Source organism: Triplophysa rosa, linkage group LG17, assembly GCF_024868665.1.
Source record: "Triplophysa rosa linkage group LG17, Trosa_1v2, whole genome shotgun sequence".
Classification (NCBI taxonomy): Eukaryota; Metazoa; Chordata; class Actinopteri; order Cypriniformes; family Nemacheilidae; genus Triplophysa; species Triplophysa rosa.
In genome coordinates, this window is record NC_079906.1 from 20535606 (window position 1) to 20548869 (window position 13264).

Genomic DNA, 13264 nt, shown 5'->3' on the forward strand with positions numbered 1-13264 from the left:
GAGAGAGAGAGAGAGAGAGAGAGAGACAGAGAGAGAGAGAGAGAGACAGAGACAGAGAGAGAGAGAGAGAGAGACGGGGGGGGGGGGCCCTAAAGAAGTAATAAGGCCCTAAAGGACAAATGTCAGATTAAACTGACAAAAATATATAGAACAATATATCATTAACAGTTATGTCACACCATAGGACACACGTACCATATATTTGTCAGCAATGTTTACCCATATATAAATATTATATAAATTCAAGTTACATACTAAATGTGTCAACACGGTATATTCCTTAAATTTATTATCTGAGATAAACATAAGAATAATACTTAAGTTTAATGAACTTAAACTACTTTACAATAAAAAGCTGAACCTAAACCATTCTTGAGTAACAAAATTAACATAATCTACCCATGTAAATATAAATAAGTATGGGACAAAGTTGGTTATTGAGTAATTATAATTTAACCATTTCAACAACAACAATACGCTATTTATTTTTCTCTTACCAATTCTTGGTTACTCGTTTCCCTTTCTTTAAATCCAGCAAAACGTTTTGTTTCGCAACAGAAAAAAGAAATACTGAAATCATCCGATGTTTTTCTACAGTCGTCATTTAAGACACAAAGTGGCGCCATTTACGCATTCTAAATTGCGTTCATGTGAAATTACCAAGCGCCGATGTTTACTATTAAAACGTATAAAAATGAAGTTAATTTGTTGTATGTATGTTGTCCTGCCTGATATATAACTGGTAGTCGTGATAACTGCATGGTAACGGTCGCATTTTTGCGCAAACAAACGCGTTAAAACGACACGTTTATTTCACCAAAACGTTCATGTAGCACAGGTGATGCGCAATGAATGATGGGAAAAATCTCGGGTTTAAAGCATACGGTTGTTTATCAGCACTGCCTTCTCATCTTTTTTCCCAAACAACAAATTATGTTTCATGTGTTATGTTATGTCACTGTTTCCAATTACATTATGCTAGTAAAAGAAACTAGAAAAAACACACTTGGTGGTAAATGATGCACTCTTGGACAGATGTTGGTTGATTCACTGTGTTTCTATAATAAAAAAAGTTGCACCACTTCTCTTCAGGCAGAGTGCATTGAATGTCTTAAACTGTAATTTAAGAGAGATTATCCAGCCAGCTGTCCACAAGTCTGCTTCAAACTTCTACCACTAGATCTTTGCAACTGGAATTGCTTTTAAAAACTCAATGTATGTAAAGCACAGTGTCAACATTTTGCATAAACACTAATATGAACGTTCATAAATGACACGTGACTATAGATCACACCAAAGTATAACAACGAAGGGCAAGCGAGACAATGCTGTTGTTACCCGCGGATGTGCCGTAACACAGCAGTGATCGGAGATTAGAAGCGTGTGTAACCGATAACCCTCTGGGGCTAATCTCTCTGTTGCAGGACGTTCCTTTCCTTTTCATTTGCCATGCCTGAACACAGCCCCTCGCATCTGCAAACGTATTGGAGACGATGAAAAATTAATGGATGGGTTATTAATTATTGAGAGCACTGCAGGCAGGTCTTTAATTTTCATCCTTGCCTTTTGCAATTGGGTTAAAAAAGGAAAAAGCTGCTGTTAATTGGTGTGAAGAAGAGCTGCATCTGGGCCATCACAATTTGTCAACACTACACGTCCTCCCCCGGCCCTCCATTACCCTCTGATGCATTCCTAACCTCAACCTACACCTGCCCGCCAGGTGCTGTCTCACCAAGTACGAACGTTTATTTATATGAATCCAACCTATATCTAACATCCTATTTAGACATTGAAAATGTAATGTGTGTAATTTCGGACTTTAAAATATAGTCAAATGCAGTTTTAACATGCGGAAACAACTATAAGTGAGCCATTAAGTTGACCTCAGTTTGAGCATCAAAATGTAGCAGTATTAGTGTAACATATACCTACCTATTTATTTCATTATTTATTTTATTTATCCATCCGTATTTTACCAGAAAGTTTTAGATCATTTCTTCCTCCACAGACTCATGGCCAAGATGGCCGCACATAAGTTTCACATCAACTAATAACGACACATTTTTTAAAGTGGGACGTTTCACAGACACGTCTTAGCTTAAGCCAGGACTATGCCTTAGTTGAATTAAGATATTTATGTCGCTTTTATGAAAATGCATTAGAAAAATACATTCCGGGTGTGCATCTCGAGACAAAACAATGGCACTGATATATTTGAAGATATTTCTGGGCAAGTTATATTCAGTTAAGACAGGTCACACATTCATTTTAGTCTGGGACAGCCTTAAGCCTTGTCTGTGAAACCGGACATTTTTTTGATGAGATGATGCCCTGAAATTCATTTAAAAGCCAGATGGAGAAGATGGTGATGTCACTTTTAAGGCGAAACCTGTTCAATACAAGAATTACTTTTTAATTGAATACATTTTATGAAGTGGTGCCGAAATAATATCTTTTCTATAAGTGCATGTTTAGGGTGCCGTGAGCCAGCGCTGACACACTGCTATAAATTTTCATTATTGTAACATGCAAAACTGTATAAAAAAGTTGAAAATGTGAACGTCACACTTCAGAATAGGGGGCAATTCCCGCTATTAACAAACCATTAACTAAGACTTTTTCCCCAATAAACTCTTAATTTGTTGCTTATTAATTGTTAGTAAGGTATTGGGTAGGATTAGGGATGTAGAGTATGGTCATGCACAGTGTTGGGTGTAACTAGTTACTAAGTAATTAGTTACTGTAATTTAATTACTTTTCCCTTGGAAAAAGTAAAGTAAGGGATTACTGTTATTTTTTCTGTAATTTAATTACAGTTACTTGATGTAATTAAACTAAATACTTTGTGTAATATATGTGTGTGTAATAGTGGAATTGACCTCAAAATTCAGAGTCTAACTTTAAAATCTGTGCTTTAATGTATAATTCTCACATTTGTAATACTTTGGTCAGTTAATAATACTACTTTATGTAGTTTAATATTATTTATTTAAATGAATTAAAAGAGCCGTTTCATGTCTATCCTTGAATCACTTAACTCATCAAGATTGATATAGGATTCAGAAAGTTATTAGTAATAAGTAACTAAATACTTTTTGGAGAGAGTAATTCGTACAGTAATCGAATTACACTATTGAATATGTAATTAGTAACTAGTAATTAATTACTTTTTCAGAGTAACTGTCAACCCAACCCAACACTGGTCATGCAGATTATGTGCTTTATGAGTACTAATAAACAGCCAATATGCCAATAACAGGCATGCTAATAACAACTAGTTAATAGTGAGAATTGCCCCTATACTGAAGTGTTACCATGTGAACTAGAATGAATACTGAATCAAACAAATCGAATCAAAGAACCAGCGATTTTTTGCAAGGAAAACAGCCCTTAAAATTCAATGCTTTTTCTTGTTGAAGCCTATAAATGCGATTGGAAGTCCCACTATGTTATTTACCCCATTATTGAGCTGATGAATAAAAAGAATGAGTCTAAATGCCAGAGCTATTCATCCACACACACCCACTTGATAAGTGTCCATACATATACACACATTTACTGGTTTCATATAAAGAAGAGTGAACTGTTGCTGTGAGAGTGGGCTGAGTGAAAAAATAGATCTGTGAGTCACTATTTAAGTGTCTCTAACGAAACTTCTGACAATATTTGAGGCTTTAAAACTGACTTGGCAGAAGCCAATGTGTACAGAGTTGTGCAATATATACAATTTAATTGAGAATCTAAATTAATTCTCTTATTTCGTACCAAATACAATGCAAAACTGAAATTAAAAATGATAATTTTCGTTATTATATGCATTTCGAATTCCAATTCAACATCCTCAACCTCTGTCTCTATCCGACTGAACTCGCTTCTCTTCCTCTGCCCTGTTTGTGCCCTTTGAAAGTGGAAATCCGTTTTGATTAGAAAGATAAGCACTGGAAGTGGATCGGACAAGAAGAGAGACCGAGAGAAAGTGAGCGAATGACACGAGCCGAGCGAGACATGCCGAGCTAGAGAGAGATGGAGCTGAAAGCATCTCTCTGGAGAAATAGACTCGCTCAAGGACAAGTCCACGAGATCTTTCATGATCCTTTGTTCTGGCCCACAAAAGACCTGATGCATTCGTCCACCCACTGCACATCCCATTTACTTCACCTCTTCGAACGAATGCAACGGTGCTGCTCTACAAAAACGCAACTCTTCGGTGCGGATTGTGCAAAGCACCCTCAGCAACCCTTTCTCAGGCTGGAGAGACTCATTCTGCATGCGGCATGGTCGGGAGGCGGGACACTTCAACAGATAACACACAGACACCTGAACTTACACCCACCTCTATAATGGGAAACTGCAGAATAAGATTTTATGAGCTCTTTGTGTCACTTTGAGCTGTGTGGGACACATTTATTGCTAATGCAACTCCAGAGGTGCGATGTTGGATTTGGTTTGATGGGCTTTCTTTATACAAACAGAGAGTTGAGTACAGTAAATATGCACTATGGTAATATGCGGCGGCTTGTGCAATGCACTCCGTAATATGATGCGTATCTGTGTGAAACCGGAAATTCAAAATGCATTCATCAAGAATGGATTGCATGCAAAAAAAAACCCCAAAAAAGACATTTATCTTACGTTTTTTAAAGGGGTCATATGACACGGCTAAAACGAATATTATGGTTTGTTTTAGATGTAATGCAATGTGTATACACGATTTAAGGTTCAAAAACGATGCATGTTCCACATACCGTGCATGTTTGTATCCCCTCTTTGCTCCGCCTCTCTGAAACGCTCTGAAAAGTGAGGTGTGCTATGATTGGCCAGTTAACCAGTGCGTAGTGATTGGTCGAATTGGTCGGGGTGTGGTTACACGAGGCGTTTCAGGCAGGTCTGGGTGAGCATTCGCTTTTAGATAGAATGCAGCTTTTGTTCCGACACTTTAATTTTTGCAATTTTACATGTCTAATACATGCACGGGCAACTTCTAACGCACCGAAGACACAGAAAAACACCTATTCGCGCTATATGACCCCTTTAAAAGGAACTAAATCAGCAATGGCACAAAGTGTGCCAAAAATGGCCCTCTTTGCGAGAACGGTGCATGCATAATAAAATATCATTTGTATTTGATACTACAGACCAAACCTCTGACACCAGCAGGGCAGACGTACAGTGTGAGTTTTACAGTCATAGAAATAAAATCTCACTTTGGGAATCTGTCACTACAACAAGAAAGAAACAGGAAAATGTGCCCAAGGAAATAAATCTTCACTCAGTAATCAAATGGAGTGTGAGGTCACGTGACCTGAGAATGTAAGCATCCATTATGACTGCTAAGGGTTGCTGTGCTGTCTCTGCAGCGTTCACTCGTATTCCCACGGGCCATTTTCTCCTGGTTTGCTGCTTCGTAGGTCTTCCGCACGGTTTTATTTAGAGCAGCTATAATTAAACAGCACATTTCTGTTTGATGCATATAACCGGAAATACCAATGCACTCAAATAGGAAAACATGAGGCCGAAGTGCCAAAAGAGGTCCGCTGGATTTCAAGGAAGTCATGTAAATCATATTCTGAACGTGCTCAATATGATACGAGAGATTATGACACAGTTGTAAATGCACTTATAAAAGTTAAATGTGAAATCAAACTCACAATGAACAACACCAATATTGTTTAAAATGACTTAAATATGGTTCAATTTTAACACGTTGAGGTGCATAATTTGGGTGTTTGTGAATTCATGTTGCACTGTTGCATATGACTTTGGAAAATTGTCATGACAGGCAGGACACTTTGATCGTGGCTGGCTTTATATGTTTTAAAAAGTCTATAGGTCACTCAGGTTGTGACATGACATAACAGCTTGACCTTCAAACAAATAAATGACAGCAACTCTTACCAGTTTCTGTTTTAAACAAATGATCTCTTTAAAATTATTAGATGAAAAAAAATGATGTACTGCCCCACAAAAAAACCACATGTAGTTATGCAATTGTCTAAATAGACGTTCAAATAAACTGTGCAATTGTACATAGGTCCAAATAAACAATATACACAGACAAACAAATAAATAGAAAACAAAACTATGCAAACAAGCAAGTTTGGTATTCATTTTAATGTTTTTATTCCAGGTGCTTTAGACCCTATGTCATGGTGTCTCTGAGCAGGTACTGAGGATTTAATGACCCCCCTTAGCTAAATTAACCATACTTCATCATCATCATCATCATTGAACAAGTAACCTATAGCACCTTTGTTTTTGGCAGATTGATTCACATTTGTATTAAAACAGTTTTACTACAAATGCCCATGGGTAAACTATGGTTATTGTGGTGAGACCATGGTCAATTTGTGGTTACCGTGTTTTTACTACAATTAAAACCACAAAAACTATGGTCACTATAGTTCAACAATGGTTCATTTGCCTCCATTAAAATACAGACGAGCTCACAAACTTCAGAGCACAATCTTTTTCTTTAAACAAAAACATCGCCTGTCGTTTTTCTTCCTTCCATGACTTGAATCAGTTTGTAACTTTATAACTTTTAAACGAAATATCTCTACAAACAAACAAAATGCGCGTTCAGAAACGCCCTTACCTCCAGCGATCGTGGGATGGATGTGAACCAGGGTCTCACTCTCACCGTTGTCTGCGATTCTTTAGTTATTTCAGCAAATTGTCGCTTCTGGCGTAAGCAGTGGACTCAATTTCACGTTTGTTTGTTTATTTGACGCTAAATATAAAGTCCATCGTAACCCTGTCGGTCCGTTTCAAAGCTTTGCCTCCGGTGTGAAATTATTCTCGCGTCCCCAGCATCAGCACCAGCATCAGCATCTTCCTCTTATGCATCTTTGACAGTGCATTTGAAGCGCCCTTACGCCACCAGACCACGCCCCCTCGCAGCTTCCCGTTACGGTGTCATTAACCAATAGAAATGTCAGACCAGGTCGCTCCTCCAGTAAAATGTGGTGGGCGGATCATCGTGCCATCTCATAGCGATGATGTAATGGTCCAGGTTGGAGCTCCTGCGGCAGCGTCAGGCGTACAGAATAACCCCTGAAATCATCGCTTAGGTCATCGAGTCTCGTATTTCTGTGTGAGACAACATTATCGCGTTGCGACCATAATATGATATCACGAAATCACGTGATAACCTCTGGGCCAACAAACAAAAAGGTTTTTCACACAGACACACATTTCCTGGGGACTTCTATTTTTTATACTGATGTCTAAACATTTTTTTTTACTTTTCTTAAATTACTAACACATTTATCATAAAAAATATGTATTGCAGCTGCAGTTTTTACTTTTATAGGTAAGCAGTACAGTATATTAAGCTAAACATATTATCAGTATGTGTTTCTTTGGATTCAAAATTGTAACATCTAATAAACCTCGCTGTTGTATAAACGTTGTAAAAAAAAAGCTAAGAATGGATCTATAAAGAAGATTTCACCTAAAGGTTCTTTGGAATGCCAAAAGTGGTTCTTCTCTGGCGTCGCCGTAAAGAATGCATGCTCGGTTTTTGCCATCATTATACAAAAGCAATAAATGTCAGGTTCAAACATTGCATTGCATGCATTTTGACTCTGACAGCCTCAAGTTGCTGGTTTAATTTTGAGGATGAAACAAATCATAGAACAGCTTGATCACATATGCTTTCTCTCAGTCAATGACATTACAAAATGAAAGATTGCAAGCGTCAAATTTTGTTCTAATAAACATTTTGCAGGAGATCTCATTTATGGGGGAGTATTTGAAACGTTTTGTGTGACGCCGGATGTTTCCGCAGAGAGTTCGAAGATGGAGGCCATGAAAACAGCTTGAAATGAGCAACAGAACCGAGGGTGACTAATAGCTTCACCCATGGGGCTTTACCATAGGAAGATAATGTTTACAGCCTCATTACATAACAATAACAAGTCATCTTTCTTCTCTGACAAATCAAAGATTGCTTGGAAAGCACATAGCGTAAAAAACATGTGATGTCATAATGTGTCATGATCATCTATGGATTGCTATACAGGGTGAGCAAATGCCTTCATCGTCAAATCATGCATGGAATTCCTTTTTAAAACGGATCTACTCATTGGTCTCTTATACATAATAACCTGAACAATGTCACATTTGCTGATCTTGTGATTTGAGTCTAGAACGGGTGTAAATGGATTCAAGAGTCAGAGTGCGATACATGAGAACTGGGTTGAAAAGAGATTAAAAAGATTTGGAAAAGATTATGAAAAATTGGGTGTTTGATTTTTAGGCTTGTTATCTCGCCGAGCCGAGCTCAGTTTCTGTATCGCTTCCCATCCATTAATACAGACAGAAATCCTTTGACCTTCTCATGATCATTAAGACATTGGTTTTCTTTCTGCGCGAGAGTGCATGCTACCTATTTACACTGCATACTAATTCAGATCAGACTCGCACGTAGAAAAATCTAAATAGTAAAATGCTTAAGAATCAAGTACATGTACATTTATACTATTTGGCAGATGCTTTTTTTTTTTTTAACAAAAATCAGTTTGCATGTGTAGTGCTGACTGTCTATAAGGATACAGGTAGTCAAGGATACAAGTTGAGTTCTTAGGACTCCAAGTGCTTGGCAACCGAATGCTTATAGGGACTATTCACAGTATTTCTCAATCACATTCTTTCAAAAGACATTAAAAGAATGTTCACGATTCAATACAACCTTCATGGACCTTACAAAAAGAACTTTATAGAAAGTGTGCTATTAGTTTTCTTCTTTTAAACTAAAATCAAGAATGTACAATTACAACCTATAATTTGAAATATACTTTATGTCCTTATCAGAAAAATGTTGTAAACTAGTTGTGTATTTAAAGCTTACTGTTACACTTAAAGCACACTTCAAAGTAGATTTTTATCAACTAAAAAGTGGGCCAGTTCAGTCCCAAGAATTTGAAACAAGTACTAGTACTTACTACATAACTTACTACATACTTGAACTTTGCTGAGGTATACCTAATAAAATGAACTTGAAGTATACTTGTTTTTAATAAGGGCTGTGATGATCTGATGATTTTCATTTAAAATCATTTTCCTTACAAAAGTTGAAATGACTTCCCAAGAAACTCTATGGAGTAAGGAGTTCTGAAGAGTTTAAAAACAGAAATTGAACAGTTTTTTACAAAAACACAAGAAAAACTTTTTTTAAGCATTTAAAACGTTTATTTTACTTTTTTTTTTTTTTACAGATTTTTGAAATATGGTCAAAATCTGTCAAATTACAGAAAAATACTGAAAAAAAGAATGTTTTATTTACTTTATTTTTCTGGCATCCAAGCTGCCGGAAAAAAAGAATCCTGTTTTTACAGGGGGTTTTTTAGTCTACTTTTGAAATAAGGTCTAACCGTCAAATTACAAAAAAAGACTGCCAATTTATAAGAAAAGCACGTTGCATTTTATAGGAAAAAAATGTTATTTTATGGAATATTTCTGGCACCCCATCTGCCAAAAAAATCAGTGCACTTTATTTAGCTGTAAACTTTTTCTTTTACTGCTGGGATGCTTCTGCATTAATGAAACTGAAATCATTACTCCCTCCCTCGTCTCATGATGTGTACAAGCGACTCAGAGGTCGTCGTCTTTATTCTGCTCATTTGCGCCCCCATTTTTAAGGCAGCTTGAAGTGGAATATTGACAGATCGCCCTTGTCATGCCCTGTAAGTGTTCCAAACAAATTGTGTAGTACCACACAGTCATCTAGTGTTAAAAGGAAAACCTGTGACTATTTTACAGCTCGGCCACGCTTAATGAAAAACAATCACAACCCTTTGGGATTAAGTGGGATTAAATATTAATTCCCAGTGGGCCGTGAGACGAGGCTGAGACTTCCAAAGCAGGCTCACATAAGCACACATATAATGTGAACAAAAGTTTATATCGCAAATGTGTTGTTGCTGCTTCTCAACTGAGTAGTAAACCCTCTAGTTTTCTTTATTGAATGAACGTGGGTATTGTGTGATGGAGGAGATGTAGTTGGAGCAGATGTAGGGATGCTGAATCATGAGGGCGGGATGTAAGCGGATGAGTTTTCTGCTCCTCATCATCACGAGTCAGTCCTACACACAGTATCGTCACGCACGCGTCTGACTCACAGTGAGGCCGTTGGGGAAGGTGTGAATTTGAGAAGAGACACATGTCTGTTCTGTCGTGATGGAAGAAACATGATTGTTCAAACATCTATTAGATTCTTTCTGTGGTGTCTGGGAAGTTCACATTTTTTAAGAGGACTGATCTCAAGGGATATCGACATCAACATAGCATAGTTTGTGTCTCTTAAAATCTGCCTCTTCCCAATTTCCAAACTGGTCTGAAGATGAAACTGCACGTGTAAGACATGAATGAACACTATGATAGTCTTGGAATGGCGAAAAAAAAAAAACTCAAAACAAAAATTCTGTCGTCATTTATTGTCGTATGTGGAACACAAAAGGAGATATTTTGAGAAACATCTCAGTGGTTTTGTGTCCATACAATTGAAGTCAATGAGGGGCAATAATGTTTGGTTATCAGCGTTCTTCAAAACATCTTCTTTTGTGTTCTGCAGAAGAAGAAAGTCATACAGGTTTGAAACAACATAAAATGTAGTAAATGACGAAAATGAAAGAATTTTTGAACTATGGGTGAACTATCCCTTTAAATTACAACCCACATATCAACACATTATTCGTTTGTTTGGTTAATCGAATTTATTTTGCATTTAATAATTACTCAAATAATAATCTTCCACCACTTAAGCAAACACACACACACACACACATTACTGTGAATAGTGACATTACATTACCATCATCATCATCACATCTTATTCTGACGCTCGATCGAGTGCAGTTATTTAGGAGGAGATGTTTGCTGTTTATGAGACCCTGTAGCAGTCATGTTTCCTAATGACTGTCATCTGCACATACAGCCTGTTCTCTCTGGCTCTTTACAGCCCGACATTGACAAAATGGGTCATTTTAATTCCGTATATGCTAAAGGACACAGGATTGCTGGAGCGAGGCGGCAGGAACCCACGAGAGGAAACAGGAAACAGAGATCGCTGCAGGACGCCGTTCACATTGGGTTTTAAATGCATCTGAAGTCTGGCATGCGTGCGAGGCTCTATTCAGGGTTATTATGAATTTTTAACTACATTTTCTTGCTTTTTTATGAAGCAGTCTCATTTGATTTTCCTCCACCTCTCATTTTGCGCTCATGCAGGTTATACGGAAAGGTCATTCTGTAGATGGCACAGAGTATTTTACAGCTTGTGAAACTGCCCTGCTGACAAAACAATAGAAACCCCATAGAAACCATCACAGAAATTCTAATGGTTTCCAATGAAAGTACCATAATGAACCATTAAAACCACTATAAAATTCATTTTTGCAGTTACCATTAAAGAAGTTGTAATGGTTTTAATGGTTTTAAACGGGATTGTGTTGGTTTTAATGGAAACTGTGATGGTGCTTACTGGTCTGTGATGGATTCTGTTGGTGGGATGTTAAATCCTACTGGAATAACGCCCAAAACACACTACAAATGGTTTTAATGGAAAAAGCAATTGGGTTGTAAGGGTATTCTAATGGAAACCATTAGAACTTCTGTGATGGTTTCTATTGGGTTTCTATGGTTTTTTTTCAGCAGGGGAGTCACACATTCAACCCCGATATGTGTTTAGATATAAACACACACACGCATCACACTTTTTGTAGCCATTTTGTGCAAAAACAATCATCTTACAATATTGTCGGTATGCCCGCTGAACAGACACAAGCAGCGAGTGTTTACAGGTGGTGCTGTGAATAGGCTGTTAATTGGGAGTTAATGAGCCTTACTGAAGGTCTTCATCAGTGAAACCTTAGGTGAGGCGCAATTAAAGCAAAGCTGCAGTATACAGCTACTGAAGTCCATTCAGTGCAATAAAAATCACTGACCCGCTTCACGGGTCTCCAATGCGCCATCTGTGCCAGCCCAAAACAATAAAACAGGACCTTATGCTTGCTAATATTCTTTATTCAACTAAAACAAGAATATGGTATTGTTATTTGAAATTGGGAGGAATCAGATTTTGACCCTGTATTGTGATATGATTTCTTGTGAAGACACTTGTTTTGTTTGGAATGTATTAAGTACGGAGTATCATGCTGCCTATTATTGTTTTAGAAACCGTGAAGAGAAAATGTGCAGAGGCGAACAATTCAAAGACTATGTTTTGATATATTTAGTTTAGAAAGTGTTAAGTCTCCAATATTGTGATATCATTTCATTTTTTTGGTAAAATTTTGTAACCTCTGATCAAATGTTTAAACATTATTATTAATAAATCATTATTAATAATAAATGAATTTCCTTGTGGGAGACTCTGTTTATATTACACATTTCGGCAAATGTAGTATTCTATGCATCCAGGGTATATATTACCGCATTAAGTAACATGCATTATGTAATCACTTTTCACTGCAAAAAAATGTAGTTCAAAAGCTAAAAAAGTGTAGTTCAAAATTTTAAGTTCAATGTAATTGGCTTTACAAGTCAATTGAATTTAAATTTTATTAAACCGACTTAAAAAGACCGACTTAAAAATCGAGTTGCATTTCGCATGTTGTATACTGTAACTTATAAAATGAACAAACAGGTTATTGAGCATATCTACTGTACACATCAATATCCAAGTTCTTTAAAAATAAATGCAAGTTACAGAGCTCTAGGCCTAGGGGACAGTACATATCCTAAATATCACAAAAGAAAGATGACTTCTCAAAAGAAAAAAATGACTTCTCAGTAAAAAAAAACACTTGCAAGGCCTCAAAAACGGAGTATCAGTCATATGAGAAGTAACGCAAAACTATCATTATGCCATTTCCTTAAAAAGTAATTAGTAATGCAATTACTGATACGTAATATTGCAACACATGACTTTTTAAAGTAACTTTCCCCAACACTTCATATCATACACTGCCGAAATAAAAAGGTACAGTACGCTGTAATTTGGAACAGTTCATGAACTAAAAGTTCTCCCAAACTTTCCAAATCATGCACCGATTTATCTTTAGAAGGTTATTCCAGGTTTGACTCAGGGAATGCAACCCTCATCTGCATTTCTTCATAATATCAACTGTTCTCATCCTTTCAGTCTGTCAGTCGCTTACGGCGGCAGCATCCTCAGCATCCCGTAGAAGGAAATGTGGCGCTTTCATCATTCTGTGTTTTCTTCTCAGCACTCATGAGTCATGAGAAAAGAAAGCGAGTTCTG

The 13264-nt window shown here is 37.0% G+C and overlaps 1 protein-coding gene across 1 annotated transcript in view; it reads right to left on the reverse strand.

The window, feature by feature from the left end:
- Positions 1–6854, reverse strand: part of si:ch211-180f4.1 (uncharacterized protein LOC100144405 homolog) — a 19902-nt gene extending 13048 nt beyond the window's left edge. The window contains exon 1 of the mRNA XM_057357120.1: positions 6596–6854. The gene's annotated coding sequence lies outside the window, so the exon portion shown is untranslated. The remainder of the gene's footprint in view (positions 1–6595) is intronic.
- Between the last annotated feature and the right edge of the window lie 6410 nt (positions 6855–13264).